Source organism: Pongo abelii, chromosome 4, assembly GCF_028885655.2.
Source record: "Pongo abelii isolate AG06213 chromosome 4, NHGRI_mPonAbe1-v2.0_pri, whole genome shotgun sequence".
Lineage (NCBI taxonomy): Eukaryota > Metazoa > Chordata > Mammalia > Primates > Hominidae > Pongo > Pongo abelii.
Genome location: NC_071989.2, coordinates 1,553,441 through 1,567,631, shown reverse-complemented (window position 1 = coordinate 1,567,631; position 14,191 = coordinate 1,553,441). Strand labels below are relative to the sequence as shown.

The 14,191-nt window shown below is 48.8% G+C and overlaps 1 pseudogene; it reads left to right on the top strand.

The window, feature by feature from the left end:
• The first annotated feature begins 1,381 nt into the window (after positions 1-1,381).
• LOC100438237 (succinate dehydrogenase [ubiquinone] flavoprotein subunit, mitochondrial-like) overlaps positions 1,382-14,191 on the top strand; it is a 29,261-nt pseudogene continuing 16,451 nt past the window's right edge.

The window sequence follows — 14,191 nt, the reverse complement described above, 5'->3', positions numbered from 1 at the left end:
TTTGAGTTGACATAATCTACCTGGGGGCATGGAACTGAAACCACAGGCTTGGCAATCCCGGAGGGAGAGGGTGGAGGGTTTAGACTTCAATTGAAGGGCTCAGTACCTGGCTATAGGAAATAACAGATTTAAAAAGTGTCAGGGAGGAAATAATTTCTGCTGATGAGGTTGCATTTCTCCAGAGAGCCGGCAGAGTAAATTAAAGCAATATAGTCTTGCTCTGTTGCCCAGGCTGGAGTGCAGTGGCGCCATCTCCGCTCACTGTAAGCTCCGCGGGAGAATCTCTTGAACCCTGGAGGCAGAGGTTGCAGTGAGCCGAGATCGCGCCATTCCACTCCAGCCTGGGCAACAAGAGCGAAACTCCATCTCAAACCAAACAAAATTAGATAACTAACCCAGGACTAAAACAGCGTAACTTAAAAAAAAAAAAAAAAAAAAAGTCTAGGAGGTATGTTCATTCCTTGCAAGCCAATAAAGGCCACGTCTGGGGCATACATCTAAAAAAAAATCCTAAAGATAAAGTTATGGTCACAAATATGTTCTGTATGGTGTTATTAAGAGCAAAAATGGGAAACAACCCAAATATCAATAAAATGGGACTGAAACCTTGCAAATTTACTAAAGTAACTCAAAATTGTTAAACATTATGCACAAGATGAAGATTTTAATAATTTAAAGTGAAAAGACAGGAAACATAATTACTAATGATTATTGGTTTTTCATACCACTTCATTCCACAAAAAGATTTCAGATATCTTACAAAAAGACACAGTAGAAATATTAAAATACTATCTGAACCAGAAGCAAAATCAGGGTAAGCTAGCAGAAAGGCATATAAGCCAAAGGGATCTACCCAGCTTTCAAAGCTGACCACGGCAGTGCGCAGTGGCTCTGTCTGTAATCCCCGCACTTCAGGAGGCCCAGGAGGGAGGATCGCTTGAGGCCACAAGTTCGAGACCAGCCTGGGCAACAGAGCAAGATCCCGCCTCTACAAAAAATTTAAAAATCAGCCAGAAGCCAGAGGCTAGGCACATGGCTGAGGATCGCTCCCGTCCCTCGGAGGCCGGAAACCGAGGGTCACTCCGGATCACCAGAGGCCGGAGGCCCCGGGCCGCTCCCGCCCACCTCCGCGGGCGAGCGCCGCCCCTTGCACCCCATTCCTTGAGTTCTGGACGTTCAGGCCCTCTGGGTCTGGGAGATCCCGGAGAACCACCCACGGGGCTTTAGAAAATGTTGGCGCCCAACACCTCCCCGAAATAGGGCCCACCCTATCTCGGTCGGGGAGCGCAGGACCGCCGTGTCCACCCAGCGCCACCGTCCGCGGGTCCGCTTTGCGCAGGCGTGGCGCCCCCGCCCCTTAGACCCCAGCCCGGGCGTGGCGTGGTGCGCAGGCGCGATGTCCCCCACTACCGTCCCCGCTTTGACCCTGGCGTGGTGCGCGGGCCGGGTTTCCCCCGCGTTCTACCCCGGTGTGGTGCGCAGGCGCAGTCTGCGCAGCGACTGGCGGGACTGCGCGGCGGCGACTACAGACATGTCGGGGGTCCGGGGCCTATCGCGGCTGCTAAGCGCTCGGCGCCTGGCTCTGGCCAAGGCGGTGAGTCCCTGCCGCGGACCGGGGCAGGGCAGGCGGGGGGCGAGGCGGCGGTAGGAGCGGGACGGTCCCCAGCGGGTCCGAGTGGAGCGGGCGCCAGGTCCCCGCGCCGCCTGCCCGGGGATGGGGAAGGGGCTGGGAGAGCCCTGGGCCGGTGCGAGGGGGAGCCGCGGGGTGTACTCGGGGGCCTGGGGAGTTCGGTCTTTAGCAGGTATTCCGCGTCCCGGTGAAGGTCACGACCCCGCGGGCTTGCTGGGCGTCCCCTCCGCCGCTTTTGTCCGGGCCTGGGGTCCGGCGACCTCGCGGGCTGAGGTAGCCCCTCGCCTCAGTGCCTGGCGGGTGGACTCGGGGAGGAGTCGTGTCTGCCCAAGGTCACCGGGGTGGAGCCCGGGTTGGGCTTGGCCTCTACCGCCCTCTGTGCGGGTTGTCCTGAGGGGCAGCCCGCAGCCCGTGGGTGGGGCCCGCGGGGCGGGTGAAACCCTCCGGGTGGGTGCGAGGAGTGGCCGGGCTCGGCCGGGTGGGCGTCCGGTGGGAAGCGTGGCGCGCCCGAGCTTGGGCTTGCAGTTCCCCTTTCCAGAAAGCGCAAATCTGTGTATGTCCACTTCGGGACCTTGTAAGTTAAGGACCTCTACTTTGGGTCCTGTGTGGTGGCCCTTGTGCCACCAAAAATGTGCTAGTGTTTAAAAGCAGCTGTGCCGGTTTTTAAAACTCAGGCGGAGAGCTCAGCGCACTGACCGGGCGAGGACTCCAGGACCTGTGCTTGCCTGTGCGCTGAGTGCCTGGAGGGCCGGGCTCCCCTTAGTCCAGGATGGTCGTCAGGGTTATGCTTCCCTGAGCCCTTGCTCTCTGAGTTTGTCTGAATGTGCCCTCTACGATTGCATCTTCAGAATCGGCCTTCTAGGATTTTATTTAATCAAGCTAAATTGGATAGGTTTAGTTGTTTGGTTCTTTTAAATGAACTTACCCACCCACCTCCTTAATTACAAAGTAATTTTAAGTTGCAGAGTAAAAATCTCAATAGGAACCAACGCATTCAGCAATATTGATTTGAATTATGCCTGTAATTGTGCAATTTTCTCCTTTTTGAAATAGTTATTAAAAATCTCTGAATTAAATGTGAGGATTAGTCATACAGCCATCCTGTCAACATCAGAAAGCGTGTAAACGTTCTAGTGTGTTGCTGTGGTTGGTGCTGACTGAGCAGAGACCCCCGCCGCATCTTGGGCTCTTAGGAGCTGCTAAGAGGGCGTCCACAAGCAGGAAGTAAAGCCCATGGTCAGTGGGACTTTTTAGGGGAAATGGTAGCTTGTGGTTGGAGAAAAGCTAGTTAGAGCTAGTGCCTTTGTTCTCAACCCAGATGGTGCCCGGTGTTCCTTCTGCAGACTAAGACCCCAGGCACCTCAGAAAGATGGCAAGATAGCAAAATGGAACCAAAATTTAGTCTTGGGTTTTGTAAAAGTCTTTTTATCTTGATGAAGGTAGCTTTTCCTACAGAAAGTCTTGCGTTTTTAGGTTCTTCGTTGGCTGCTTTTGTGATTGTGTAGGTTGTACATGCAGATTAGTTTCTTGCTCATGATTTATAGGTGCATTTTATTCGATGAGGACCCCTTATGTTGCTAGATTTCGGATATTAAAGTCTCTGCACTTCTTACTTTTCCCCCTCCACCTCCTGATTCAGTCATCTGAAATTCTGTATTGTTAAGCAAGGTCCAAGTATTCCTTTTAGTTATATGTTCTCCATTTTTTTTCTTAGAGGAAATGTTTGATAGTTTCTCCTAAAAAAATTAATAATTGACACAAAAGACTAGTTTTGTGTCAAAACTAGTTTTGAGTTTTATCTAAAGACTGACATTGGCTTAAAGTTGGGCTTTCCAAATTCAAAAATCTGCCCCAGATTAGATTTAGATGCAGAGGGTTAGTGTCCTTTTCCACCAGGGAATGGCATGATAATTTGTTCAAGATTGTGTTATAGTAGCTGCCCTTTTAAGCTAGCTCTGTGTGTGTGTGGGGGGGCGGGGGGGGGGCAGTGTGTATTCCACATCAACATCCTAGAAAGAACAAATAAACATTTAGTGAGCTCACTGTTTCTACTTATGTTTGGTATAATATACTGTTTTTATTGGTGCTATTACCCTATGTTAATAGGGCACTTTACAAAATTTTCAAGAACGTTTGTATTAAAATTATTTCAGAGACTTCTTTCTTAAAATATGATTTTATCATGTCAAAAATTATACTAAGGTAGAAGAATATTCGTTCTTTCTCATTTTCTGAAAAAAGAAAAAACTAAATTAGCTTATGTCAATAAAAACAGAGACTAGAAATTGGAGAAATGAAGAATAATTTTTTATCCCACATAATAAGTAATTTCTGAATTGCAAGTATTTCTAAATACTTGAAGACATCCCTCACATCCCCTCTTCTGATTGTTGAGTGTATAATTTCCTAAAGCTTTTTTTTCTTTTCTTTTGTTTTTTGGAGACACTGTCTCGCTCTGTCACCCAGGCCGGAGTACAGTGGCACAGTCTAGGCTCACTGCAACCTCTGCCTCCTGGGTTCAAGCGATTCTCCTGCCTCAGCCTCCCAAGTAGCTGGAATTACAGGTGCCCACCACCACGCCCAGCTAATTGTTAGTAGAGAGGGGGTTTCGCCATGTTGGCCAGACTGGTCTCAAACTCCTGACTTCAGGTGATCCGCCCACCTTGGCCTCCCAAAATGCTGGGATTACAGGCATGAGCCACCGCGCCCAGCCCCTAAAACTATTTTTTATGATATTTCTGAGACTATTCAGTGGTCTTCTAAAATGCCGCCAGCAGAATGGAAAACATATCCCCTAAATGGCTGGCCAACTTTAGCATATGGACAGTGTCATCTCTCTCACACAGAGCCACTAAAAACTAAACACTAAAACCAGTTTTCTTGGGTAAAGGTTCTAAGATGGAAAATTTAAGCAGCGAGATATGTCAAGTTGTAGACGTTGGCCAGGAAAAAGCCAGCAGCAGCCAGGCAGGAGAGAGTGTGCATCCGACATCCTCCTGTGTGATGAAGGGATGACACCTCGTCCCTCTGGGCTGTCAGCTTTTACTGTTCCAGGGTACAGATCTCCTGATTCAGTGTCCAGTGCCTTTTGAACTGACCGCAAGCCCTCATGGACGATTGCAACTGTAATGTGGAAAGGGCTCTGATGGAGCCAGTTAAAATGCTTCATTATTTGCAAAATATCACATACAGTAATACGATCTAGATGTCTTTCACCTTCTCCACTAAGTAGCATGAATTAAGACTTCACAGAGGAAGTGTGCCTTTTTCATTTTGTATCTGAGTCAGTGAGTATCCTTTTTGGAAACAAGCATCATCCTGGTTTTCTAGAGTGCCAAGTCAGGGTGGAAAGGAGGACCTGGGGGCTAAGTCCTTCCTTGCCCCTTGGGCTGCCCTTCAGGGTTAAGTAGAGGGTCCCAGCTGAGCTTTCTGGATGCACAGGAGCACCTGGATACATAAGAAGGTGAAGAGTTTGCAAAAAGGGGAAATTTGAATTACTGTCCCCCACATTTGTTCCTTCAGGACACTAACCCTTTGGATCTGTGTCTTCTGTGTCTCCAGTGGCCAACAGTGTTGCAATCAGGAACCTGAGGTTTTCACTTCACTGTTGAAGGAACAAGAGGGCATCTGCTAAAGTTTCAGATTCTGTAAGTTCATGCTTTTTGTTCCATTATAAATGATTTTTTTGGCTTGGGGGTAAGGATCTATACCAGTTTGTTTTCATATGAGTCATAGACATAAGAGAAAAATTTCTCATAGGTATCCAATGCATGCTGAAATTATTTTCAGTGTAATACTACTTAATTGCAAGTACAAATATAAACATAGATGTTAACATTTTTACTTGTATCTCTTATGTATCTATAAACTAGATTTAAATTTAGGTCAAGTAAAGCAATAAATTAAAATGAACAGTATCTGCTGTGATAGATGATAAAATCCTACTGAAGATTAAGGGTTAGGCCCTCTCCCTCTCCCTCGTCTCCCTTCTTTCTTCAGTCTCCCTCTCCTTCTTTCTTCCGTCTCCCTCTACTTCTTTCTTTGGTCTCCCTCTGTTGCCGAAGCTGGACTGTACTGCTGTGATCTCAGCTCGCTGCAACCTCCCTGCCTCGGGCTCCTGTGGTTCTCCTGCCTTGGCCTGCTGAGTGCCTGGGATTGCAGGTGCGCACCGCCACACCTGACTGGTTTTTGTATTTTTGGTGGAGACGGGGTTTCGCCGTGTTGACCGGGCTGGTCTCCAGCTCCTGGCCTCGAGTAATCTGCCTGCCTCGGCCTCCCGAGGTGCTGGGATTGCAGATGGAGTCTCTCTCGCTCAATGCTCAATGTTGCCCAGGCTAGAGTGCAGTCGCGTGATCTCGGCTCCCTACAACCTCCACCTCCCAGCCGCCTGCCTTGGCCTCCCAGAGTGCTAAGATTACAGCCTCTGCCCGGCCGCCACCCCATCTAGGAAGTGAGGAGCGTCTCTGCCTGGCCGCCCATCGTCTGGGATGTGAGGAGCGCCTCTGCCCAGCCGCCCCATCTGGGAAGTGAGGAGCGCCTCTGCCTGGCCGCCCTGTCTGGGAAATGAGGAGCGCCTCTGCCCGGCCGCCCCGTCTGGGAGGTGAGGAGCACCTCTGCCTGGCCGCCACCCCATCTGGGAGGAAGTGAGGAGCACCTCTGCCTGGCCGCCCCATCTGGGAAATGAGGAGTGCCTCTGCCCGGCCGCCATCCCGTATAGGAAGTGAGGAGCGTCTCTGCCTGGCCGCCCATCGTCTGGGATGTGAGGAGCGCCTCTGCCCGGCCACCCCATCTGGGATGTGAGGAGCGCCTAGGCCCAGCCACCCCGTCTGGGAAGTGAGGAGCGCCTCTTCCCAGCCGCCACCCTGTCTGGGAGGAAGTGAGGAGCACCTGTGCCCGGCTGCCCCATCTGGGAAGTGAGGAGCGCCTCTACCTGGCCACCCCATCTGGGAAGCGAGGAGCGCCTCTACCTGGCCACCCCGTCTGGGAAGCGAGGAGCGCCTCTACCTGGTAGCCCCGTCTGGGAAGCGAGGAGCGCCTCTACCTGGCCGCCCCGTCTGAGAAGTGAGGAGCGCCTCTGCCCGGCCGCCCCGTCTGGGAAGTGAGGAGCGCCTCTGCCCGGTGGCCCCATCTGGGAGGTGAGGAGCGCCTCTGCCTGGCTGCCCCTTCTGGGAAGTGAGGAGCGCCTCTGCCCGGCCGTCCTGTCTGGGAGGTGAGGAGCACCTCTGCCCGGCCGCCCATCGTCTGGGAAGTGAGGAGCGCCTCTGCCCGGCTGCCCCGTCTGGGAGGTGTACCCAACAGCTCCAAAGAGACAGCGACCATCGAGAACAGGCCATGATGAGGATGGCGGTTTTGTTGAAAAGAAAAGGGGGAAATATGGGGAAAAGAAAGAGAGATCAGATTGTTACTGTGTCTGTGTAGAAAGAAGTAGGCATAGGAGACTCCATTTTGTTCTGTGCTAGGAGAAATTCTTCTGCCTTGGGATGCTGTTGATCTATGGCCTTGCCCCCAGCCCCGTGCTCTCTGAAACATGTGCTGTGTCAACGCAGGGTTAAATGGATTAAGGGCGGTGCAAGATGTGCTTTGTTAAACAGATGCTTGAAGGCAGCATGCTGGTTAAGAGTCATCACCACTCCCTAATCTCAAGTACCCAGGGACACAAACACTGCAGAAGGCCACAGGGACCTCTGCCTAGGAAAGCCAGAGACCTTTGTTCATGTGTTTATCTGCTGACCTTCTCTCCACTATTATCCTATGACCCTGCCATATCCCCCTCTCCGAGAAACACCCAAGAATCATCAATAAATACTTAAAAAAAAAAAAAAATCCTACTGAAAATACGACCATGGGGCCCCTTCGGTGTGGGTTCCTTGGTATTGAGTGTGCCTGTTCTCTCTCTCTTGGAAAACTGAAACTTGCTGCGAAGTTCTTTTCTCATAAGCTCACAATAGCGACTGAATACTCCTTGGCACCTTCTCAGGCATAAGCATAGGCAAGGCCCTGAAGTAGAGTTGTGGTCCTCAGTCTGATCCCATGGGATAGACCCTCTACCATTCATAGAATCTGATTGTCAGTCCCTTCTCCAGGTGCGAATGTGCCCACCTCTCCCCGCACTGTTCAGGGCTCAGCCCCAGGACAGGATGGAGGCCCTGTGTGCCCAGCAGTTGCTCGTTTTATCTTTGTCAAGCTCTTTCACTGTCACAAGAGTCTTCATGTTTGGCATGGTGGGACATGTGATTGACAGGTGAATTTTTCTTTTCCAGATTTCTGCTCAGTATCCAGTAGTGGATCATGAATTTGATGCAGTGGTGGTAGGCGCTGGAGGGGCAGGCTTGCGAGCTGCATTTGGCCTTTCCGAGGCAGGGTTTAATACAGCATGTGTTACCAAGCTGTTTCCTACCAGGTCACACACTGTTGCAGCGCAGGTAAGAGAAAGGTGCCCCACCGTCCTCCCACTCCGTGCAGGTCCTGCACAGCCTCACACTTTCTACCTGGGCAGCCTCCTGCCTCCTCCCCGTGCTCCAGCCATATGGCCTCTTGCTGTGCCTTGCTCACTCAGCTCACCCTCTCAGGGGTCTCTCCCTGGAGCCTCTTCCCTGAAGACTTTGAACGATGGGAGCCTTGTTGTCACTCCTAATTCAGACTCCAGTCACACTTGGGTTTTCTCTGACCATCTCGCCTACTGCCCTCCCCACCCCCACCCACCCCCGCCACCCCAACACCTCTGACCATCTCACCTACTGCCCTCCCCACCCACCCCCGCCGCCCCAACACCTTAAGAAAAGGAGATCACCTAAAGAGGAGGAATCAGAATTTAGGTTGGGGAAGAAGAGGGCAAGGGTTTCATTTGTCCCTGTGCTGCTGTCTTCTGGGACTCTCTGAGGGGTAAGACGGCGGTGGGCACACACAGCCAAAGGAAGCAGGGGTACAGGGGAGTGCGACTCTTGAGTATGGAGTTTATTACTTGGCAGGAAGCACTTCTAATCTTTAACACATGCCTGTAAATGCCTTTGGGAAGATTTGTTAGTAAAATTATCTGGAAAGATTTGTGGAGTACCTTTTCTGTGCCAGATAGGTTAGGTTATAAGCATATTACAGGTAGCCTTTCACTCACTGCTCCAGTCAGCCCTTCCTGGAGTTCCCTCTGTCTCCACCACACAGATGAGGACACTGAGGCTAAGGGATGGAATCACTGGGCGAGTCAGGGAGGGGTTGTGATCTGGAATCTGTCAGGTCTCGCTGCTCCTCTGCTGAGGTCAGTCCTCACTGGGAGTCACCGCGTGAGTAGTTGGCTGTCTCTGAATCCCCCAGTGGGTGGATTTGGGCCTGGAAGACAAAGTTGGGGCTCCTGTTTGTGGCTTGTAGGAAGTGGTTGGTGTTTCCAGGTTGGAATCAATGCTGCTCTGGGGAACATGGAGGAGGACAACTGGAGGTGGCATTTCTACGACACCGTGAAGGGCTCCGACTGGCTGGGGGACCAGGATGCCATCCACTACATGACGGAGCAGGCCCCTGCTGCCGTGGTCGAGGTGATGGGCGGGAGGCTCTGGGTGCTCTCGTGGTCTGTTTCTAGTACAAAAGAGTCTTGGAAAAAAATGTAAGCAATTGAGGCGGATGTGGCAGCCGAAAGAATGGTGATTGGCAAAGCTCACAAGAGAAGTCTTTGTCCATCATGAACTATGTATTACATGTAACAAGAAAAACTTCTCTTTGATGAAGTGTTGACATTTTCATAAAATAGATTACTTTGGGTTTGCAGATTCGTATTAAAGTTGTTTAGTGTAGATTAGCTGTGAATATCTTGACTCCTTTAAGGTAATAAGGTTTTTGTTTGTTTTTATCTTTCACAGCTAGAAAATTATGGCATGCCGTTTAACAGAACTGAAGATGGGAAGATTTATCAGCGTGCATTTGGTGGACAGAGCCTCAGGTTTGGAAAGGGCAGGCAGGCCCATCGGTGCTGCTGTGTGGCTGATCGGACCAGCCACTCAATATTGCACACCTTATATGGGAGGGTAAGACCACCCCCGGTCCACCTGAGACAGGACATGTAGTGCTGGGGCTTATGGTGACAGCGGGGAATGGGTTAGCGTGCCCAGTGAGTCAGCCAGAGATTGCGTAAAAAGCAACAGAGAACAGCGGTGTGGGACACATGCAGCGACTGTTGATGTGACAGAACCAGACATGTGCCTTGAGGAGCTGCCCCTAAGGCAATGTGTGACTTCTTGCATTTATTTTGGAAAGTTGAATTGATAATCTTATATACCAGGTTTTAACTTGGGATATGTGACACTCAGCCTATAAGAACAGAGCAAGCAGGCCAGGCACAGTGGCCCACATCTGTAATCCCAGCACTTTAGGAGGCCGAGGCAGGAGGATCACTTGAGACCAGAAGTTTGAGACCAGTCTGGAGAATATAGCAAGACCCTGTCTCTGCAAAAAGTTTAAAAAGTAACTGAGCATGGTGGTACATGCTTGTAATCCCAGTTACTCAGGAGGCTGAGGTAGGAGGATCACTTGACACAGTGAGCCATGTTCATACCACTGCACTCCAGCCTGGGCAACAGGAGACCTGTCTCAAAAAAAGAAAAAGAACAAGTATTTTAAGGCTCTTTTACCATCTCTGAGTTCCTGAATGGATTGGTTTTGTTTGTTTTGTTTTATTTTGTTTTGCTTTGTTTTTGAGATGGAGTCTCACTCTTGTCACCCAGGCTGGAGTGCAGTGGCGCGATCTCTGCTCACTGCAACCTCTGCCTCCCGGGTTCAAGCGATTCTCCTGCCTCAGCCTCCAGAGTAGCTGGGACTACAGGGGCACACCACCACGCCTTGCTGATTTTTTGATATTAGTAGAGACAGGGTTTCCCACGTTGCCCAGGCTGGTCCCGAACTCCTGAGCTCAGGCAGTCCACCCGCCTCAGCCTCCCGAAGTGCTGGGATTATAGGCGTGAGCCACCATACCCGGCCATGGATTGTTTTAATATTAACTTATCACTAGACAAAGACTTGAGGTGACAATAGTTACTGGGTAATCGGGGTCAGCTTTGGCATGGCCAAATAATATTTTGAACAGTATTGATTCAGAGTAATCAATATTCTGAACTTTGTTGTTTGATGAATGGGGACGGATCGTTAATTTGCAGGTTGTTAGAACACCAGTGACTTCTCTGTGGCTGAGTGCATCGACAAGTGTGTGGTGGGAGGAGACAGCGGCTCCGTCCGGAGCAGGAGCTGTCATGTGGGGAGCTGGCCCAGGCTTACGAGAGCAACTTGCGCTGGCTGAGGGAACAGCAGGTCCAGGTGGGCAGCGCTATCCAGTGCCTACTTTTCTGCGGTGCCGGAATCTGCTCGTCTGCAACCGTCTGCTTTGGTAGCTGCCAGCCACATGGGGCTGTTGCTAATGTGGCTGGTGTAGCTGAAGAGCTGAATGTTTTGTTTTATTTTAATTAATTAAGTGGTTATGTGTTGCCAGCAGCTCCCATCTGGGCTGTGACCCCCTGGTCTGTGAACCTCACTCTGGCACCAGACTCTGAGTGGAGCTGCATGCAGCCACCGGACAGTGTGGCGTGCCTCTTCGGGTTGTGTAGAAGTAGGAAATGTGTCACCAACGTAGGAGCTGTTGCTGCTGCGTTCTCTAGCACACCTGCCTTGTCTGTACTGCTCTGCGTGGAATACCTCTTGGGCTCTGACAGTGTCACTGACACTGTTGCTGATCTCCTTGGATTCACCTGGTCCATTTGGATCAAGTTCTTTCACCTGTTCACATGAGCAGATACCACCTTAAAACCTTAAAGGTTGGCTTAACACTTCTTGCCCTTTTTTTTTCTTTCTTTTAGTCTCTGCGATATGATACCAGCTATTTTGTGGAGTATTTTGCCTTGGATCTTCTGATGGAGAATGGGGAGTGCCGTGGTGTCATCGCACTGTGCATAGAGGACGGGTCCATCCATCGCATAAGAGCAAAGAACACTGTTGTTGCCACAGGGTAGGAATCTCATTTCTACTTTATTTCATTTATAAAAATGAATAAATTTCATTTAGAGTTTCTTTATTTTAATGAAAATAGAGGCATTGTAGAATAACGGTTCAGACACAGGCCTTGATATAACCGTGTGAGGGTGATGGCCTTTCCCAGCCGTGGTTCCTCACCTGTAAAGGGTGAGGACAGCAGCACCTGCCTCGGGGGTGAGAAAGCATGGCCCTCAGTAGTCGGTAGTGGCTGCCATCAGGTTCACAGCTTACCTCTCCCGAGTTTAGATGAGGAAACTGCAGCCGGAAGAGTCACATGGGGTTTTTCTGGCAAAATCTCTCTTGTTTTAGTGGGTTCTGTGTTTATACTGATTCCTGGGATAGATAAGTCTGTCTTCTCCACATAATGAAAATAAATAACTTTAATTTTATACACTGTCAGTTACTTTAACCACTTTAAAAGTTAAAAAATGTCAGTACAGCCAAGAAAAAAAATCAGCAAAACTACAGGTTGGGAAAAAATATTTTCCAAACCATATATCTAATATCTTAGTATCTAAAATAGAAAAAAACAAACAAACAAACAAAAAAAACCCTACTAAAAACAACCTACTAAACCCTACTAAAAACCCTACTAAAAATGGGCAAAGGACTTGAATAGATATTTTTCCAGAGAAGACATACAAATGGCCAATTGATGTATGAAAAAATGCTCAACGTCACTAAGCACCAGAGAAATGCAAATTAAAACCCCAGTGAATATCATCTCATCTCGCTCCAGTTAGAATGGCTGTTACCAAGAGGACAAAAGATAGTAAGTGTTGGTGAGGATGTGGAGAAAAGAGAACCCTGTGTGCTGTTGGTGGGAACGTAAATTAGTACAACGATTATGGAAAACTCTGGAGGTTCCTCAAAATTCACAGGGCTACCATGTGCTCCAGCAACCCCATTTCTGGGTGTATATCCATCCAAAGGGCATGAAATCAGAAGCTCAAAGAGACACCTGGACCCCACGTTCATTGCAGCATTATTCACAATACCCGAGATATGGAAACAACCTAAATATGTGTTGGTGTTTAGTGACAATGTGTGTATACACAACTGAATATTATTCAGCTATGAAAACAAAGGAAATCCTGTCATGTGTGACAATGTGGATGAACCCAAAGTCATTATGTTAAGTGAAATGAGCTGGGCACAGAAAGACAGATACTGCATGTCACTCATACGTGGATCTAAAAGTCACAACTCACAGAAACAGTAGGACAGTGGTTGCCAGGGGCTGGGGGAATGCAGACTGTGGCGATGCTGATTGAAGGTGTAACTTCCCGTTACAAGATGAAGTTCTGAAGGTCTAATATACAACATGGTGGCTAAAGTTAACATTATACAGCACGGTGGCTAAAGTTAACATTATACAGCACGGTGGCTAGAATTAATATTATACAGTACAGTGGCTATCATTAATATAACTTGAAATTTGTGAAGAGAGTAGGCCTTAGGCGTCTGTATCTCCAAAAAAAGGATAATTATATGAGGTGATAGATGTGTATTAACTTGATTGTGTCATCAGTTCACAAAATAAATCATAACGTTCTACACCTTAAATATATAAGTTTTGTTTTTTGTTTAATTCATCAATCATACCTCAGTAAATCTGGGGGAAAAAAACAAAATCAATAAAAATTTTAAAATTTTCATTATAAAAGTAGTATATACTTATTGGGGAAACCTTTTGAACAGCACAAAGCTAAAATACAAATAGGGCCGGGTGCACAGTGGCTCATGCCTGTAATCCCAGCACTTTGGGAGGCCGAAGTGGGAGGATCACTTGAGGTCAGGAGTTCAAGACCAGCCTGGCCAACATGGCGAAACCCAGTCTCTACTAAAAATACAAAAATTAATTGGGCATGGTGGTGCACACGGTAATCCCAGCTACTCGGGAGTCTGAGGCAGAAGAATCACTTGAACTTGGGAGCCAGAGGTTGCCGTGAGCCGAGATTGTGCCACCGTACTCCAGCCTGGGCAACAGAGTTACACCCTATCTCAAAATAAATAAAATAAAATAAAATACAAATGGAAGTCCTTTCTCTGATCCCAGGCTTCTATCCTACCTGCGCAGGGTAGCAGCACCACTGGCATGGCCCCCAGTGATGTGTGTGGGGTGTGCGTGAGTAGGGGGTTGTGTGCATACAGCACTGAGAAGACGGTTTGGAGAATTCATATCTAAGTTACCCAAACAGTGGCAAGAACAGTAATAATGATTATTTTAGTTAATATTTAACACTGCCCTTGCTATGGGCAGTTCTAGCTGCTTTCCACATATTAAACTCATTTAAGTCTTAAAACAATTCTGGGTAGTACAACCCCCCTTCTCAGTGACAAGCAAATTAATGCTTGGTAACATCCAGTCATACAGCTGAAGGACAGAGCTCAAACCCAAACCTGGGCAGTCTGGCGGTCTGTGCTCCAAACAGCGGCTCTGTGACTCCTCAGTGCGATGAGAAACAGGGCGTGCCAAGCTCTCGAATTTTAACAAAGGAGATCAAAAACCCTAAACTAAATGTATTTCAAAAGCTACAATTTTTATTTAAAACA